The sequence below is a fragment of the Camelus ferus genome, chromosome 3, assembly GCF_009834535.1.
Source record: "Camelus ferus isolate YT-003-E chromosome 3, BCGSAC_Cfer_1.0, whole genome shotgun sequence".
NCBI classification, from domain to species: Eukaryota; Metazoa; Chordata; class Mammalia; order Artiodactyla; family Camelidae; genus Camelus; species Camelus ferus.
In genome coordinates, this window is record NC_045698.1 from 59,001,112 (window position 1) to 59,018,786 (window position 17,675).

General features: G+C 33.8%; 1 protein-coding gene across 2 annotated transcripts in view; it reads right to left on the reverse strand.

The window, feature by feature from the left end:
• The window catches only part of TMEM161B (transmembrane protein 161B), a 67,310-nt gene that overhangs the window by 47,256 nt on the left and 2,379 nt on the right, over positions 1-17,675 (reverse strand). The window lies entirely within an intron of this gene.

Below are 17,675 nucleotides of genomic sequence, written 5' to 3' on the forward strand. Positions count from 1 at the left end.
TATCTATGCTTCAGAGCCCATCCTCTCTTTAATTTCAGGAATCTCAACTAGTGAATAGCTTCCCACCTCTATCTCCTTCTTTCTCTTCTCTACTTAAATCCTTCCTATCAGCATTGCAACACCTTTCACCTTTCTAAAAAAAAAACAATAATTTTCCTTACTCTACAGCCCCCTGCCCTTCCTCAAATACAGAGCCACTTTTCAAAAGACTTGTTTTCACTGCTTCTGTGTTCTCGTACCCCCCACATAGCTCCCATCTGACTTCTGCTTCAGTACATTCAACTGAAACACCCATCATCAAACACACTTCATCTGGCCAAAATATCTTTCCTTATCTTAAATCTCAGTACTATCCCAACAAGCTCCATCACATCCCTTGCTTTACGCCTACCTTGAATATCAATTCTTTATACACTCCCCTTTGTTGGCTCCTCCTCTATCTATGCAGTTCAAAAATAAAGTTGAGTTCCTACCTCAAATCTAATATCCCAAATAAGTACATTAAAAAAATAATACAACGTTTTTTAAAAAGTAGCATAGCATATTGGCTTAAGAGCCTGGACTCTAAGCCCAAACTGCCTGGGACAGAATCTACCATATACGAGTTGCATGACTTTTGGACAGGTTATTCAAACATTCTGTACCTCTACGTCCTGTTCTATAAAATCAAGCTAATAATTCAACCTACCTACTAATCAAGCTATTGTTAAGAACTGGGCCTGGTACAGAGTAAGCAATCAATATGAATTAGTACTATTTCTTGTTACTGCCATTGTTATCACTTCTATTATGGAATAACTTTTTTTTAATTTCAAGAATAGAGAAGACTTGTCAAAAAAATAACCACCAATGTTACCTCTATAAAAAATAAATTAAAAAAAGAAAATAAATGGAATCATACTAAAAAAAAAATGACATCTCCTAAGTGCCTCCTAAGTGATAAAAGACTAAAAAATTTTGAAAAAATCAAATTTCATTGATTGTAACAAACTGTTCAATCAATCGTTCATCACTGTAACAAATGTTCTACCCTGATGTGGTGGGACGTTCCACCATGAGAGTGAGTGAGGTGGTGCATACGCGAGGACAGAGTACATAGGAACTCTTACACTTTTCGATCAATTTTGCTGCGAAGCTAAAACTGCTCTAAAAATATGAAACTCTAAGAAAAATCAAATTTACATGTAGAGAAACAATATAAATAATGTCAGAAGACTAACTAGCAAAAAGCATTTGTAACTCAAATGACAAAGGGATAATTTATTATTAGATGTTATATACGGAGTTCTTATAAATCAATTAGTAAAAGACCAAATGCCTAATTTAAAAAGAGGAACAAATATGCACAGATAGTTCTTTTAAAAAAAGGAAGTAAAATGGCTTTTAAACAGGACTGTTTCTAAAATGTCTTTGAAACCTGTTCCACTCTGGTTTCACTGTGGATACTTTAATGCCTTAAGTTCTACCAACTGGGTTAAGGTTCAGACAACTTTTATATTCACCTAACATCAAAGGTTACATTTTTACCTTTTTGCTTTCACATTTCCTATCTCTTGAATTTACTATCCTATTTTCTGTGTAGTTTGTGACAGAAGTTCTGCAATCTCCATACAATAAATGCCATCACAAAGAACTCTTTCAGGTAGAATAAGGCCAAGAAATATATTAGCAAGTATGTCAGAAGTTAAGTCTATTTGAGATTATAGACTTAAAAGCAAAAGATAATTTTTTTAGTCAGGGAAAGTTTTGTGGACAAAGTGAACCTCAATCTAACCTTGAAAGAAATGTGATAGCATCACAGAACCTTCAAGGTCATCTAGTACAATCTCTCACAAACATATACAGCAATTTATTAGAATATAAGCTTCTTAATAGCAGAAATCATACCTTAGTCACATCTAATAAATGTTACAGGTATTACATGGCATTTCCAGGAAGACTGATCTGGAAGATACATATTTTGGACTGTGATGAACTGGGGAAGAGAGGCATCTTGCCAACTCTCCTCTTACCCCAAATTACTAAGCATCATGAGGTATTGCTGATAAACCCACCACTGGAGATGTAAACCACATGAAGGGAAACAAAAACAAAAATAAGCAAACTGGATTAACTAGAATTAGGAATGTCAATTAGGTTTCTGCAATGATCCAGACCAGAAATAATGATGCTTTAAATTGCAGTAGTAGCTCTGGTCCTCAGAAAAGAAATGCATTCTAAGGATACTGTTGCAGAATTCAGAGACTAATCATATATGGAGACAAAGGAGGAACTAGAGACCAACCTTGAAAAAGGCAAACTCCATTCACAATGTTGCAGTTAATATTTGACTAAAAAATGCTCAGTGCAAAAGTACAACTTCACTCCATTCATTTACTTTACTATGCCATTTCCATCTTTTTAAATGAAATTGAAAATACTTTCTCAAAACCTCATCTGTATATTGTGTTAAATATATTATATAATAGAAATCTTCTTCCAACTTTCTAATAGAAGTCAATAAATCTTTCCTAAAATGAATCTGCTGTTAGGTGACTATATATGTGGTACTGGAAGAAAATATGTTGCTTTTATCCCAGTACAAGAATCTACCTAATTTTTTGGAGAAGTAAATTTTAAATTATGTGGAAAGTACTTCACCAAAGTATTCCTTTTCAAATGTATTTAGAAAAGAGTCCTTGCAATATATTTTCCAAGATGGCAATCGTTTTATAGAATTATATATTATCAAATTAATTTATTAATACCAAACCTAGATCAACTTTTGAGAAATTACTATGCAATTGACAATTACAGTGTACATGCCTGCGTTTAACATATTAAAATATAAAGTATTCATTAATCAAGGGATACAATCATTTGAAATTTTAAAAAAAGCCATCTGAATAACCTACCTTCACTGACCAACTTAAGTGTCTGTATATGTCTAAGTTTATACAAAACAGAATTTTTGAAATGTTTAAATTAAAATCAAATTTCCTGAATATTTTTCATTATTCTTAATTAAAAGAGAATGCTTAAGTAAATTTAACTGTAAACAAACAATAATTTCATAAGAGAAAACTATTAAAGTGGGTAAAGATGCAATGAAACTATAAAGTCCATCATGGCTGAAGTCTCAAACACACAGCCATATGGGTCATTGACTCAAGGAGCTTTAATTGTTTTATTAGGGCTTCGAAACAATAACTTGACCATAGAGGTGGTTTCTGTCTGGATTCATTGCCCCTAGGCCCTGATTTTCTTGACTGGAATTCGGGAAAGTCATTTATGAAATAGCTCATAAGTACCCAAGAAAGGTGAAACAGCAGGGCAACTTAGGTTTCAAGCTTTCCACGTTAATTAGCCTGAGGCCATGAAGAGCAAGAAAAGTTATTTGCCTTTAGTCTACAGAAGAATGATCATTTCAATTTCTGTTAGTAATCATTTCTGGTTAGGTTAAAAAATTCTTACCAAGAAAAATTAAACAATTCTCTAAAAAATAAAATATATCAAAATAGCAAGATTTTATCTTGCTTGACAATACTGAAAACAAAACTCTCCAAACCTAAATTCAAACATGATACAATTTTAAAATTCAGACTTGGAATTTTGTGTTAACCTTTATGGAGCTGACATTTTGTTTTGTTTCATTAAACTAAGTCTCCTCCTGAAAAACTGGGTGAAACAAAGCATGCATTGTTTACCATTAGAAGGCATATCTGCATATATACTTGGGACTCAAACCACCCCAAATGGTTTCAATTATCATCCCCCTGAACAAGTAAGAAGAGGAAGAAAAGGAAAGAGGATATGACCCTCTTATTTTTGGTTTCTTAACTGTTTACATATTTTAGTGACAGCTAGACATGTTGAGACAGACTTCCTAGAGATGTTCAAATAATTTATACTACAAAGGAAGGTGTGTATCTGACGTACATCTCAAAAATGTTCTCCTAGGGCAGTCCACCCAAGCAATAGAAATAAAAGCAAGAATAAACAAATGGGACCTAATTAAACTTACAAGCTTCCGCACAGCAAAGGAAACCAGAAGTAAAACAAAAAGACAACCTGCAGAATGGGAGAAAATTTTTGCAAATGATGAAACCGACAAAGGCTTGATCTCCAGAATATATAAGTAGCTCATATGACTTAATAAGAAAAAAACAAAAAGCCCAATCCAAAAATGGGCAGAAGACCTAAACAAGCAATTCTCCAAGGAAGAAATACAAATGATCAATAGGCACATGAAAAAATGCTCAATATTGCTAAATATCAGAGAAATGCAAATCAAAACTACAATGAGATATCACCTACAATGATAGCCATCATTCAAAAGTCCACAAATGACAGATGCTGGAGAGGCTGTGGAGAAAAGCGAACCCTCCTACACTGCTGGTAGGAATACAGTTTGGTGCAGCTACTGTGGAAAACAGTATGGAGATTCCTCAAAAGACTAGGAATACACTTACCATATGACCCAGGAATCCCGCTCCTGGGCATATATCCAGAAGGAACCCTACTTCAAAAAGACACCTGCACCCCAATGTTCATAGCAGCACTACTTACAATAGCCAAGACATGGAAACAGCCTAAATGTCCATCAACAGATGACTGGATAAAGATGTGGTATATTTATACAATGGAATACTATTCAGCCATAGAAACGACAACATAATGCCATTTGCAGCAACATGGACGTCCCTGGAGAATGTCATTCTAAGCGAAGTAAGTCAGAAAGAGAAAGAAAAATACTATATGAGATCGCTCATATGTGGAATCTCAAAAAAAAAAAAAAGAAAGAAAGAAAGAACATAAATACAAAACAGAAACAGACTCATAGACATAGACTACAAACTTGTGGTTACCAGGGGGGAAGGGGGTGGGAAGGGACAGACTGGGAGTTCAAAATTTGTAGATACTGATAGGCATATGTAAAATAGATAAACAAGATTATACTGTATAGCACAGAGAAATATATACAAGATCTTGTGGTAGCTCACAGCAAAAAAAAAATATGACAATGAATATATGTATGTTCATGTATAACTGAAAAATTGTGTTCTACACTGGAATTTGACACAACATTGTAAAATGACTATAACTCAATAAAAAATGTTTAAAAATTTTTTTAAAAATAAAAAAATAAAAAAAACAAAAGAAGGTGTGAATTTTGTTATTTCAATCTAGACTCACATAAAACTTTGAATTCACATTTTGAGCATTTAAACAAACCATCTTTGAACAATTTACAAACGAGGAAATCAGGGTCCAAATAGCCAAGACCACAGAACTACTCAGTCACAGACTTATCCAGAATCCAGACCCCTAATTTCCAACCTAATGCTTTTTCCACTAAGTCATTTCAGTGCATTCACTAAACATCTATAGAGCAACAAACTACAGGCGCTGAACACTCGATCACTTGCACACAATAGGGAGAAACAGCACACTCCCTGCCATCAATGTGCATTCAGTCCACTAGGACAGTAAATGGACCCTTACAATACAAAGTGATGAGAGGATAGGCAGAGGAGTCTATGAGAACAAAGCAAAAAGAGAGGCAAAAAACTGTGAAACAGCACTGAGGAAGGTCAAGCATAAGTCAAGACTCAGTGGACTTCACTGGTGAGCCATCAGTGATGTCTGCTTCACACAGGATGACAGTAGGCCAAAACCAGATACTGAAGGGCAAAACTTACAGGTTTAGAATTTAATCTGAAAACAATAAGGAAACCCAGGAAAAGTAACATGACCAGATCAATATTTAAGAAAAATTTCTCTGGATACCATGTAAAGATTGGATGATGGACAGCCCAGCAACATTAAGACAACTGCCCAGGTATGAAAGGAGGACCTGTACCACAGGTAGTAGCAGTACTGAAGGAAGAAGGGGTGCAGGCTCTCTTACTATGGTTATAAGAACTATACAGAATCACTATATACTATGTGACAAATGAGTTAGGGTCTCAGCCAAACAATGTTAAAAAAAACTACAAATTCAAATTGCATCACTATAAAAATTATTTATATCTATAAAAGGGAAAAGCAAACAAAAAATTAATTAACAAGTACAGGCTGTCTGCCTAACATACATCCAATATCTTCCTGGCTATTACTAGGAACGTGGCAAAGGACTTTTTTGTTTCACTGACTATTATATCCCAAATACTCAGAGTAATTACACACAGGAGGGCCCTTGACATCTGATGAAATGAATGACACTACTACAAAACAATCTGTCCTAACAGAACTTACAATCCAACATTACCATATTAGATAACAACAAATATATTAAGAGAATACTGGAGTACAAAACTGTACTATGAACAAGAGTTATAAAAATTCAAAAAACTGGACACAAAAGTTTCATATAGATGAAAAAACTGAAGTCAAGAAAGGGAATTCCAGGCTAAATGACAAATGTGAACGGAGTAACCATGGGACAGCAAAAAGCCCAGCTCAACCAAAGCAGACTTTAGCATATGACAAAGAACTGTGAGAAATAAGATGACGATAGAATTTTAGATTGTTGAGAGTCTTTAAAGCCAAGAGGATGCACTGAGCAGAGGTGTTACAAAGATCACCTAGGTAGGCTTTTAACAGGCAGGGGTAGGAGGATGCAAGTAACATATGAGGAAAATCAGACACAGCAATATATTGAGCAATTAAAGAGAAAAACCTAAAACTAAGGTAGAAGCAGCTGAAACTAGGAAGGAAAGAACAAAAATAAAAGTACATCAGTAGAAAACCAATCAAACTTTGAGTGTGACTGAACATGAAGGAAAACAACTACAGAAAAAGACAGGAAATGTCTCAAAGGTTATTTCAGGATGTCTTAGTTTGGGTGACTGGTAGAATCCTAGAGCCACTGACAGAAAAGCTGTAGACTGAAGGAAACTCAAGGGACTGGACTAACAAGCCTCCGACAGGCTTCCAGGGACAGCACCTTGGCTGCAGCCTCCACGATTCAGAACACACACACAAAACATGTTTTTCTGGTATAATCAATCTCCATGAGACAGACTGGCAATAATCAGGTTTATAAGAGTTTTATCAATTAGTTTACAGTGAGACATAAGCTAGCTATCAAGAGGATCAGATGTTCAAGTTCACCAAGTGCTCCACTGGATTACTGTCTTAATGATACTACTGAAGTAAAATTATAAGCAAGCTGCTTGGTAAGTAATGACTTAGTGCAAAAGGCAGCAATGAGGGATGCTTTGTTCAGGCAGTGCTGAAGTCTGAAGAAAATACACAAAACAGCCCTCAAGACTGTAAAATATTCTCAACCCTAAATAGTTCTGGATAAATATCTTGTTATTTAAACTGTTTTTCTAGACTTCCAAATGATAAAACTACTTTCCAATCCTATTTCTGTAGGCAAAAAACTATCTAAAATTTTGTCTATCTTTTGTTATGTAAATACTACTGATTTGGTTACAGTCTAGTCTACTTAGGTCTTGGAAACAATCCATATCTATGTTCAAGGTGAAAGGAAAACTCATTTCTTCTATCATGTGTTGATTTTATCAAACTCTCAAAATGTTAACCACCACTCATTGGCACCTACAATAATATGTGATAAGCAGTAGAGTAGAGGTCAGTGCCCACTGTTATGGGAGCATTCCAAGAAAGGGAGTGATTAAATCCACATGAGACAGCTGAGAAAGACTTGTTCACAGAGGTGACATCTAAACTAGTGTTACAAGGTTAAAGTAGTATCCCACTGTCAGATAGGAAAGGAACAGAAGTTTAGACAGATACAGCTATTTGTACAAAGAAGATCCATGGCATGAGCCCGAAGAATGAGCAGTTTCACATGGCTAGATTTTGGTAAGGGTTCTACACAACGGACTCTCCTGTAGGTACTTAGAAGTAAGTACAGGACCCTAAGCCTAAAAGTAACTAAATCAAATATATTTTGGAAGGATATTCCTGCCACTATAGTGGAAAAATAAAGTGGAGGGCTGAAAGTAACTGGAAGTAAAGAGCTAAATTAGAAATCCGCTGAAATAGTCCAAGCAACACCCTAAGAGCTGAACTAAAACAGTTTCAAAACCAAGAGCAAAATCTAAAAGAATTAAGATTTTTTTAGAGGAAAAAAGGCATTAGGCGTGAGATTAATAATTATCTCTGCAAGAAAAGTATCAGTAGGTAAGGATTAAACTTAAGTGATTATGTAAAGACAAGATAATGGGCATAATTATTCCTTGGAAAAATTAAGCAATAAGAGGAATCTCTGACAATTACAAGAGTGGTTCACATAAAAAATACATTTTATAAGGGGGAAAATGTACATGTTTAAGGCAAAAGGGAAGGAATCAATATACGGGGACTGTTAAATAATCTAGAAAGGAGTTAACTGTGGGAATTTAATCACTTAAGAGTCAGAAATAGATGAGACTAAAGGCATAAGTTGAAAGTAAAACTTTATAAGACCCTGTCCTACTGAACAGAGGTACAAATAGGTGCAGAGACTGTATTAAATTTAAAAACTGAGGTCTTCAGAAGTTACATAGCGTGACTAGGGCAGGGGAAAAAACAGGTCAAGGTTCTTGATATCTGGCTTTCCACTGAATACAGTCATTTTGGAAAGCACATTATATATCATTCCAAAGTCCTCAGATCATTTCCTAAGAACCATGATGGGGTGGGGAGTTAAGCTGTAAGACAAAAGAGGAGAGGGGCAGAAAGTCCTGAGAAGTTCAACAAAAAAGTAACATAAGAACTGAATAAGTGACTGCCAAGCAATTCAAGTCTACATGACTCAGTAGTTCAGGTACAACATCAGAGAAATGACTGATCTGGAATTTGAGGTTAAATCTGCAGGACAGTTAAGTAGCTGACCAAGAGAGCCAAAGAAAGCACCAAAGCGGACAAAGTTTGAGAGATCCTGAAGAATAACCATACCAAGGTCAGGATCTTGGCAATGTGTCCAAGAGGAGGTCTAGAAATTTGAGAAGAAAGGTTTGATGAACTCAAACATGTTGACTGACAGACCCAAGCTGTGTTTTTAAAGACAATTACTTCCAAGAGGTTCTTCAAGAGAACTGAGGGTTGTCTAAATTTCAACCAGAAGAGAAATTCTTCCATACAATGCCAAAGCAGGTAAAAGCAAAAAATAATCATGAAAAAGCAAGGAAAATTACTCCCCATAGATATTTCTAGAATCCTAGGGCTGATTATATGGGTTATTATGGCCTTTTATCTGGTTGTACACCACAGCTCCAGCTCTTACAGACACAATAAACAGACCTAAACATAAGAAAAGGAGGGCTTTGCTGAACAAATGAAATGAAAAAACAAAAGATGTTGGTAGGAAAACAGTCAAAGAATTCGGATAAAGTCACCTGTTGATATTTAATATAGACTTGTTGATTGAATCCTATGAAATCAGGTATTTAGCTGTTCTGACCTACAAAACAGCAATTTCATATAGCTCAAATTATTACTACAAATAAAGGTATATATAATATACATAGATGGTGAGATGATACAAAGGGAATTGAAAAATGTAATTATCAACAACTATGATTTGAACTCAAAACACATAGCTTTTCAAATTTAAATGCTTACAGACTTAGTTTGGTTTGCCAAAATCATTGTTTTGCAGCACAAAGTATATTTTTAATTTCTTTAAAGTAAACAGAACAAGCAGAAATTTTTACTATTTCCTGATTCAGAATAAAAAATTTAATGTACTTTAAAACTAAGGTCAAAAACTACAAACTCTCAATACAATGCCTAGATGCAACCTAAATATCTTAATTAGACCTACAACATAGTAGAACACATGAATTTGACATAACTATATTCAAAAACAGCAGCTCCTGACTTTCTGCTGAAGATGATGAAACGAAAGCCATTTTTCAGAATTTGACTAAACTTAGAAATAAACCTAAGATATTCTCTTCAATATAAACTGATAAGGCAAAGTGGAAGACCAACAACAAATAGAGGGCAAGGATAAAGATACTTTTTCACAAGAATAGAGGACATTTTAATTAAATATTAAATAAATATAATCCATAAGCCATTTTAACATATTAATGTTGAAATTAATAGTTGTTTATTTCAAGAGATAATTTTCCAGTTACAGTGGGTTGAATAAATTATGCAGTATCTCATAAAGCAATACCATATCGTCATTAAAATGTTGATGAAGAATGAAATATTTTTAAAGATGTTAATAAGCTACTTTATCTCTAGCCAAAACACACATAAATTTTTCATTATAATACTGATAAGTAACAAACAAAAGGTTCAATGGAAGAACACATCCCTAACTTCTGCCACTCTTTCTTAACTGCAAGAGTATTTCCTGACATTATAGAAAATATCTCTACAGATCTATATTCAAAAAAGCTATTAGTCAAAACTAATAAACTTATATTTGACATGTGCAAATCATCTTGCTTGTCCAAATCAATTCCTCTTCATTCCTCAACATTCACTTCCTCTAGGAAACCTTCCTTGCTAAAAAACATGTGTAATTCCAAAAATAGCCTTTATCATGCTCAGCTGTGATTTAAGGGTCTCTCCTCTCCCACTAAAAACTGTATTCATCTCATTTCTTCAGTACAAGTCCTACTCCCAGGAAAGTGCCTTACATGGCAGGATTTCAATACAAGTGGAGTATTTACATTTTAGATGAAATAAAAGGATAAAAGCATAAAGTATAAATTTGCCCACTGTTCTTCACTACATTCAGGTTCCCATATGTGCTGAACATTGAACTTTATTTAGCATAAAGAAGAAAATTTTTCAACTTAAGATTAAAAGACGATATACTGTGCTTTTTACATACCTCAGAGGAAGAGTTATAGCTATTATTACAAGATAATCCTCTCAATTTAATGCAATATGTGTTGCAAATTCTTTCAAACAAACTAAAATTTATAACTTCGGTAAGTGCACAAAGCTTCATTAAACAAATTTAAAACTAAAACTTCAGCTTAGCTCTAAATTTTAAGCCATATACAAAAGCCAAGAAAACTGAACATGCACCCGTAATGTTAACTGTTTAAAAAATGCATTCATTGTGAATATTTTAATATGTTGAATAATTAAACACACTAGAACCGAGGTAGTTCTGTCACTAACTAGCAATAGTACAGCAATTAGACAAGCCTTCTCTGGGACTCATTCCTTATCCACAAAATGACAAGAGTTGGCAAATGATCTCCAAAATTGTAAAAGACCTTATTGATGATGGGTATAATATTTTAATTAAGTAAACAATGGATTGTTGGCATTCACATATTTACCATTTCTGAGCCATCATCAAAGCCTATGATATGCAGGTATTGCTAACAGGAATGAATAATTATCCCTTCCTCTTAAGAATTAAATAAGATAACATTTATAGGAGATTTGAAAGGAAATCAGAGTTCCAACTTAAAGTAAAGGAGTACACCTAGCCCACTGCTCAGCATTCTCACCTCGACTAGCAGTTTGCAGGAGTTTCTCTCAGGAGATTTCTGAATGCCAATAGTCCAACAGTCATTTTTTAAAAATTTTCTGAGATACCTAGCCAATTCTCTCTTATTAAGTGATTCACTTTATGATCTGAAAAAAACTTTAGTAGCTATCAAGAGAAAGCCATGATAACCTTAACAACTTCTGAGAGGAATGACTGAGAAACTCTCTATCAAAATCAAGTAGCCAATAAATGTTTGTTGAAATCAAAATTAGGAAATAGTTTTAAAGAACTAATGTCTCAGTTAAAGTTACTACTTACACGACGGAACTTTAGCAAAGCTTTCTCATCTGTCCCTCCTGACTGGAAAACATACTTTGTTGGCAATTAATTCTAATTGCAGTTATCCAGATTCTTTTTCACTTCCTTTTTGTCTTAAAAATTGGATTAGGAAAAGATTAATACATTCAACATGAAACATCTGACCTATCCAAACAACCTAACTGTCTACAAATAAATGATACAGTGAGGTGTCACTGTCTTAATTTTAATTAACCTAGTGGGGAAAGCATTGGAAGGAGGCAGGAAGCATAGATTTAAACAGAAGCAAAATTCTACTAATGAATTTAACTACTAATAAAAGCAAAACTTTTTGAGGAAAAAAAGGCATGGCTTCTCTTTTGAACAAGACAGTATCCAGAAACAAATGATTCTAGTCATGGAACATTTATGCTTACATACATATGCCCATAAACCATAAAGAATTTGAACTATTTTCTAATCACTCATTTATACTCACCATAAAAATGGCCAAAATCTTCTAAAATGATAAAAAATACTTAGTCAACTTTCAGTCAATGAAGTTTTGGTAGGGCAGAATCCTCCAGTATGACTTTCTTTCAAGGAAAGAAAGCAGGGAACTATGGCAGTGCTTTTTCTAAGTGATCACTGCATACAGGCAAACAGTGGCAATCAACAGGTAAAAGATAACAAAAATCAGCTAAGCACTGTGTAAAGGGCAGATACTGAAACTGTATTAAAAAAATAAGCAATTCAGATTACTATTTCAAAAGGCTTCTACAATTTATCACAAAGATAAAAGTGTAAGTTTATTTAAAAGAGAAAAACAGCAACAGCAGTAGAAGTGCCTTACCCAGGACATTAACTGATGGCAGTCTAGAATCATGTATTTATAATATGGAGCAGAACAGCTTGTTGAAGTTCCTTCTTCACCAGTGATTTTCACTGGTGGACAAAAGTCTCCCTTTCTCTCTTCAATGCCCCTTAGTTTTTCCATCTCATCTCTTCTTCACAATCCAAATCTCTCTACTTCCAAGAATGTATTGCAAAGATTCATCATTATCATCTAGTGCTTCTATTTTTTTTTTCCTTAAAGGATCTTTACGATAAATAGCTAGCTAGCTAGATAATTATTTAGTTTATGGTCAGCCAGAAGTTACATGACTTTTGCAAATTCTTCTAGCAGTAAAATCTTTACTGTGTGTACTGAACATATGGGAAAGAAGAGAAGGTTTATGTTCTTCTTTGCAACTCAGGGAGGAAATATAGTTCTAGTTGCAAACAATAGGTGGAATCCAAGTGGAAAGAAAAGGAACAAGTCAATCCTTAGAGCCCTCAGGAAAATGGACAGTGAGACAGGCTCGGAACACATGTGACACACTGAATGCTTAAACTGATAAGAAATTTCAATTCACCACAGGTCTACATCTCCAGTTCTCTAATTGCCCCTCACCTCATCAGGGTTACTAGAAGTTCATCTCCAAGCTTAAAGGAAATTAATGGTTTGGTAGGAAGGAGTGCCTTAATTCTGAAAGCAGCTCATGTGGAAAGAACATGAGGGAATCCTTACTCTGACTCACTGCAGCAGTGTCGGGTGTATCTAGCATCTGAGAAATGCCAATCATTAGTGCTACACATGACAGTAGTAATTTCTCTAACACTATATAAGATGCAAAATTAGATAGTAACTAGGCTTTTCTAAAACTATAATCACCACTTATATTTCTGTAGGAAAATATTTTTGAAATTCAATCCTTTCATAAGTTAAACCTTATCAAAGATAAATAGTAAGGTTGACACAACAGTAGAGTGGCCAAACAGCCTGAGTCAGAAGTCAAATCCCACCACCACCAGCTGTATAATTTTGGATGAGTAACTCTAGTTTTACTGTGCCTCCATTTCTACTCTGTAAAATAGAGATTAAAAAAAAAAAAGTAGGTAAAACATGGATGTAAAAAAAAAAAATAGGAGGCTGAAAAAAACCCAAGAACTGAATTATTTCAAAAGGATTTAATCAATGTAAGTGGAATAGATAGTTATTAACTGCTAAATAAATGTAGCTATTATTGTTATTGAGAAAAAAATAAAATTCAATTTCTCATCCACCTGACAAACTTCCACTTACCCTTACAGACCTAGTCTAATTGATCCTTTGTGAAACTTTTCTTAAACTTCATAAAATTGAAGATTCCCTCCTTTGTTCCCTCAATGTACATTCAACTAAATGTACATTCAACTAAATGTACATCAACAATATTCTCAAAGACACATATTCAGAACCATAGAACCTTGAAACAAACTATAGAGGTCATCTAGTTCTAGTTCAAGCAGACTTTCAATGCCATCTATTCGTTGTACTTTTCCCAAAGTCATTTTTAAAGATATGCATGTTTGAGCAGATTGGTTTTTATAATATCTTAAAAATTTTTTTAAATAAATAAAACATAATCAGACACTAAGCACTTCAACATCAAAGTATCAAAAGCTGAAACTGTTTCAGGTTTTTCTAAATCTTTTGTTTAGGGTCAGAACATAAAAGATATTTAATTCTACTTTAACAACAGAATTAATAAATCTGTTTTATATAAGTAAAAGATACGATGTAAAAATCAGGATATTCTGAGTGACTAAGTTGTATCCTCTGAAGAACTCTAATAACTTAAAAGACCAAAATTATGCAGCACAAAAAATGCAATTTATTAAATAAAATACAATATCATCTACTAATATGTAGTGTTTTAAAAACAATTTTTCTGTTCACTGTATGGAAAGATAATATATAACTTTACTGAAAGATTTATACTATAGCTAAAGACATTATAAGCTTTATGCTTGACATTACAACACTTTTTTAGGGTGCCATTCATAAATATGTACTCAAAGATACCAAGTATATAGGCTGAGTGTATGTGTGTGTATGTATACACAGATATATATACGTGCACACACATACATATATGAATTCAGATCTGTTGTCGCCTCCTCATTGAGGCTTTCCATAAATACTCTACCTAAATTAACCACTCCAATCATTTTCTATTCCCTTACTGTTTTATCTTTCCTTGTTGCACTTACAACAATTAACATATATTATGTCTTATTTGATTATCATCAGACTCTTCTAATAAAACATAAGCTCCATAAAGGTAGGAATGTCTGTTTTATAAACAATTACATGCCTGTTGCCAAAACAATACATGACATACAAGATGGTGCTTAATAAACAATAAATGAAAGACCAAATAAATACTTTTGAAGTAAGAGCATGACTTTTAAGTGTCTGGTGAAACAAAAGGCATACTCAGTTCAATCAAAACTAAGAGAATGTTCATTTCACCAAGACTTTAAGATTTTTTCCCCCATAACTCAAGGGTAAGTGTTATAGAAAGAGTAGGAAGGCAGTTTACAGAACAGGTTTATTTCTTCAAAGTTCCTCTGAGGCAAGTTGGTGTTCATTCTTGACTTAGTAACATGGGAAAATCATGGCACAGCAGTAAGAAAACAGTAAATTCTCTTTTAGAAATGACCATTATAGAAAATATCTTCTCATTTTCTAAAATCAACTTAATTTTGCTTTAAGCTTTTATCCCAGAGCAAACAAATTAATTATCTAAAAAGTGGTCAACACCCAAAATATAAATAATTTTAAGAGTCAATCTTCAATCAACCAAATGGTAACCAAGAGAATAGTCTCTACTATTATGTGAACTAAGCCTATTTTGGAAAGTAGTGGAAAAGTCAGAGAACTAAGAAGAAACCCAAATCTTTGCCACTATGTGGTTAACTGATGAAACCTCACCAGAATCCATCCTTCAAGCTGCACATTCTGGGCCATAAAACATCTAACAAATTTAAAGGGATGGAAATTGTACAATGTCTACCCTCAGATCACAATGGAATTAAACTAGAAATCAGTAACAGAAAATAATTAGAAAATCTCAAAATACATGGAGACTGAACAACACATTTCTAAATTAACACATAGATCAAAGAGGAAATCTCAAGAGAAATTAAAAATATTTTAAACTAAATGAAAATGAAAACACAACTTTTCAAATTTTATGGGGTAAAGTAAAAGCAGTGCTTAGAGAGAAATTTATAGCACTGAATGCATATACTAGAAAAGATCTAAAATCAATCACCTAAGGATCACCTAAGGATAAGAAATAAGAAAAAGTGCAAATTAAATCCAAAGTAAGCAGAAGAAAAGAAATAATATGAATCAGAGAAGAAATCAATGAAACTGAAAAGATGGAACCAACAGAGAAAAATCAATGAAACCAAAAGCTGGTTCTTTGAAAAGAACAATAAAATCAGTAAGTCTTTGAACAAGCTAACTAAGAAAAAAAGAGAAGACACTAATTACTAATATCAGAAATGAAAGAGGGAATATCACTACAGATCCAAGGACATTAAAAGAATAATAAAGGAGCACTATGAACAACTTTATGCCTACAAATTTTATAACCTAGATGAAATGAACCAATTCTTTGAAAGATAAATTTGCCAAAACTGACATAAGAAATACATATTCTGAAATGCCTGTATTTATTAAAGAAACTGGATCCATTAATAACTTTCCAAAACAAAAAGCACCCAGCCCAGTAGGATTCACTGGTGAACTCTACCAAACATTTAAGAAATTTTACCAATTCTCTATAATCTCTTTAAGAGGACAGAAGCAGAGGAAATACTTCCTAACTCATTCTGAGGCCAGCATTACCCTAATACCAAAACCAGGCAAAGGTATTACAAGGGGGGAAAAAAACCCCACAGTCCAGTGTCTCTCATGACTATAGGTGCAAAAATCCTAAACAAAATACTAGCAAGTCAAATCCAACAATATACAAGAAGAATTATACACCATGACAAAGTGGAATTTATTCCAAGTATCTGTGGGTGGTTCAACATTCAAAAGTCAATTAAAGTAATCCACCATATCAACAAACTACACATGTCTGATTATCACTCAGCACAAATACTCCAATATCTCCAAAGTTTCTAAATTCTGCATTAGAGTTCCTTCAAAGTGAGGTTTAAGGACTACCAGTTTCAGACTTACCAGTAAAACACATTAAAAATTAGATTCTGAAACTCCACCCCTCCAAAAATGGAGCCCAGATAAGCATTTTAATCCTCTAGCATCACAGGTTGAGAGCATCTCAAGCATTTCAAGTTAAGAACTAGTGTCCTAACCCACTTTTCAAAACTCACTTAAAGTCACCTATTACATGACTCCTGCCCGCTCCCCACCCTCATTTGAATCACTTTTCCTCTGTATAACTCTTTGAATATATTACATATATTTCTCCTCTAACATTTACCACATTATCTCTTCCCAACATCCCTCCTTACCCCCTCAAAAGAAAACTTTCTCCTTAATTCTGATTAAGGCAGAGGTTCATAAACTTTTTTTTTTTTTATCAACACAAACAGCACAATCTCATCGGTAGAAGTTTCCACAGTATGCTATATAGATAAAACAAGCCATGAGATTCCTGCAATTCCAGGAGTTAATTCTAATCTGTTTTTCTCTCACAAATCACACTAACTTGTGGGGAAAGCCATCTGATTAGATGTTCTATAATTTTCAAAAAGAAAAGGATAATAAAACAAAGTTTTATTCCTTCAGTAAATTTTCTACGGACTATCCATTTTCACAACATGACAGCAAAAAAATTAAGAGTGAATACTCAGTATTTTTAGTCTGGATCATAGGAGTTTTATCAATTAAAACAAAAATAAAATCAAAGTGTCCCAAGGCTTTGTTTTCCATCCTGTTTTAGCCTTTAAGACAGTAGTGAAATACTTGGTCAAACGTATCAACAAATTCTAAGTATTACCTACATGATACATTAAAAAATGAAAAGGAGAATTAGCAAAAAAAAAAAAAATCAAACTTGAGAAACCAAAGTGGGGTGGGAAGGAGAGTGGAAATCAGATACAATTTTACTTCATCAGAAACTTTCTGAAA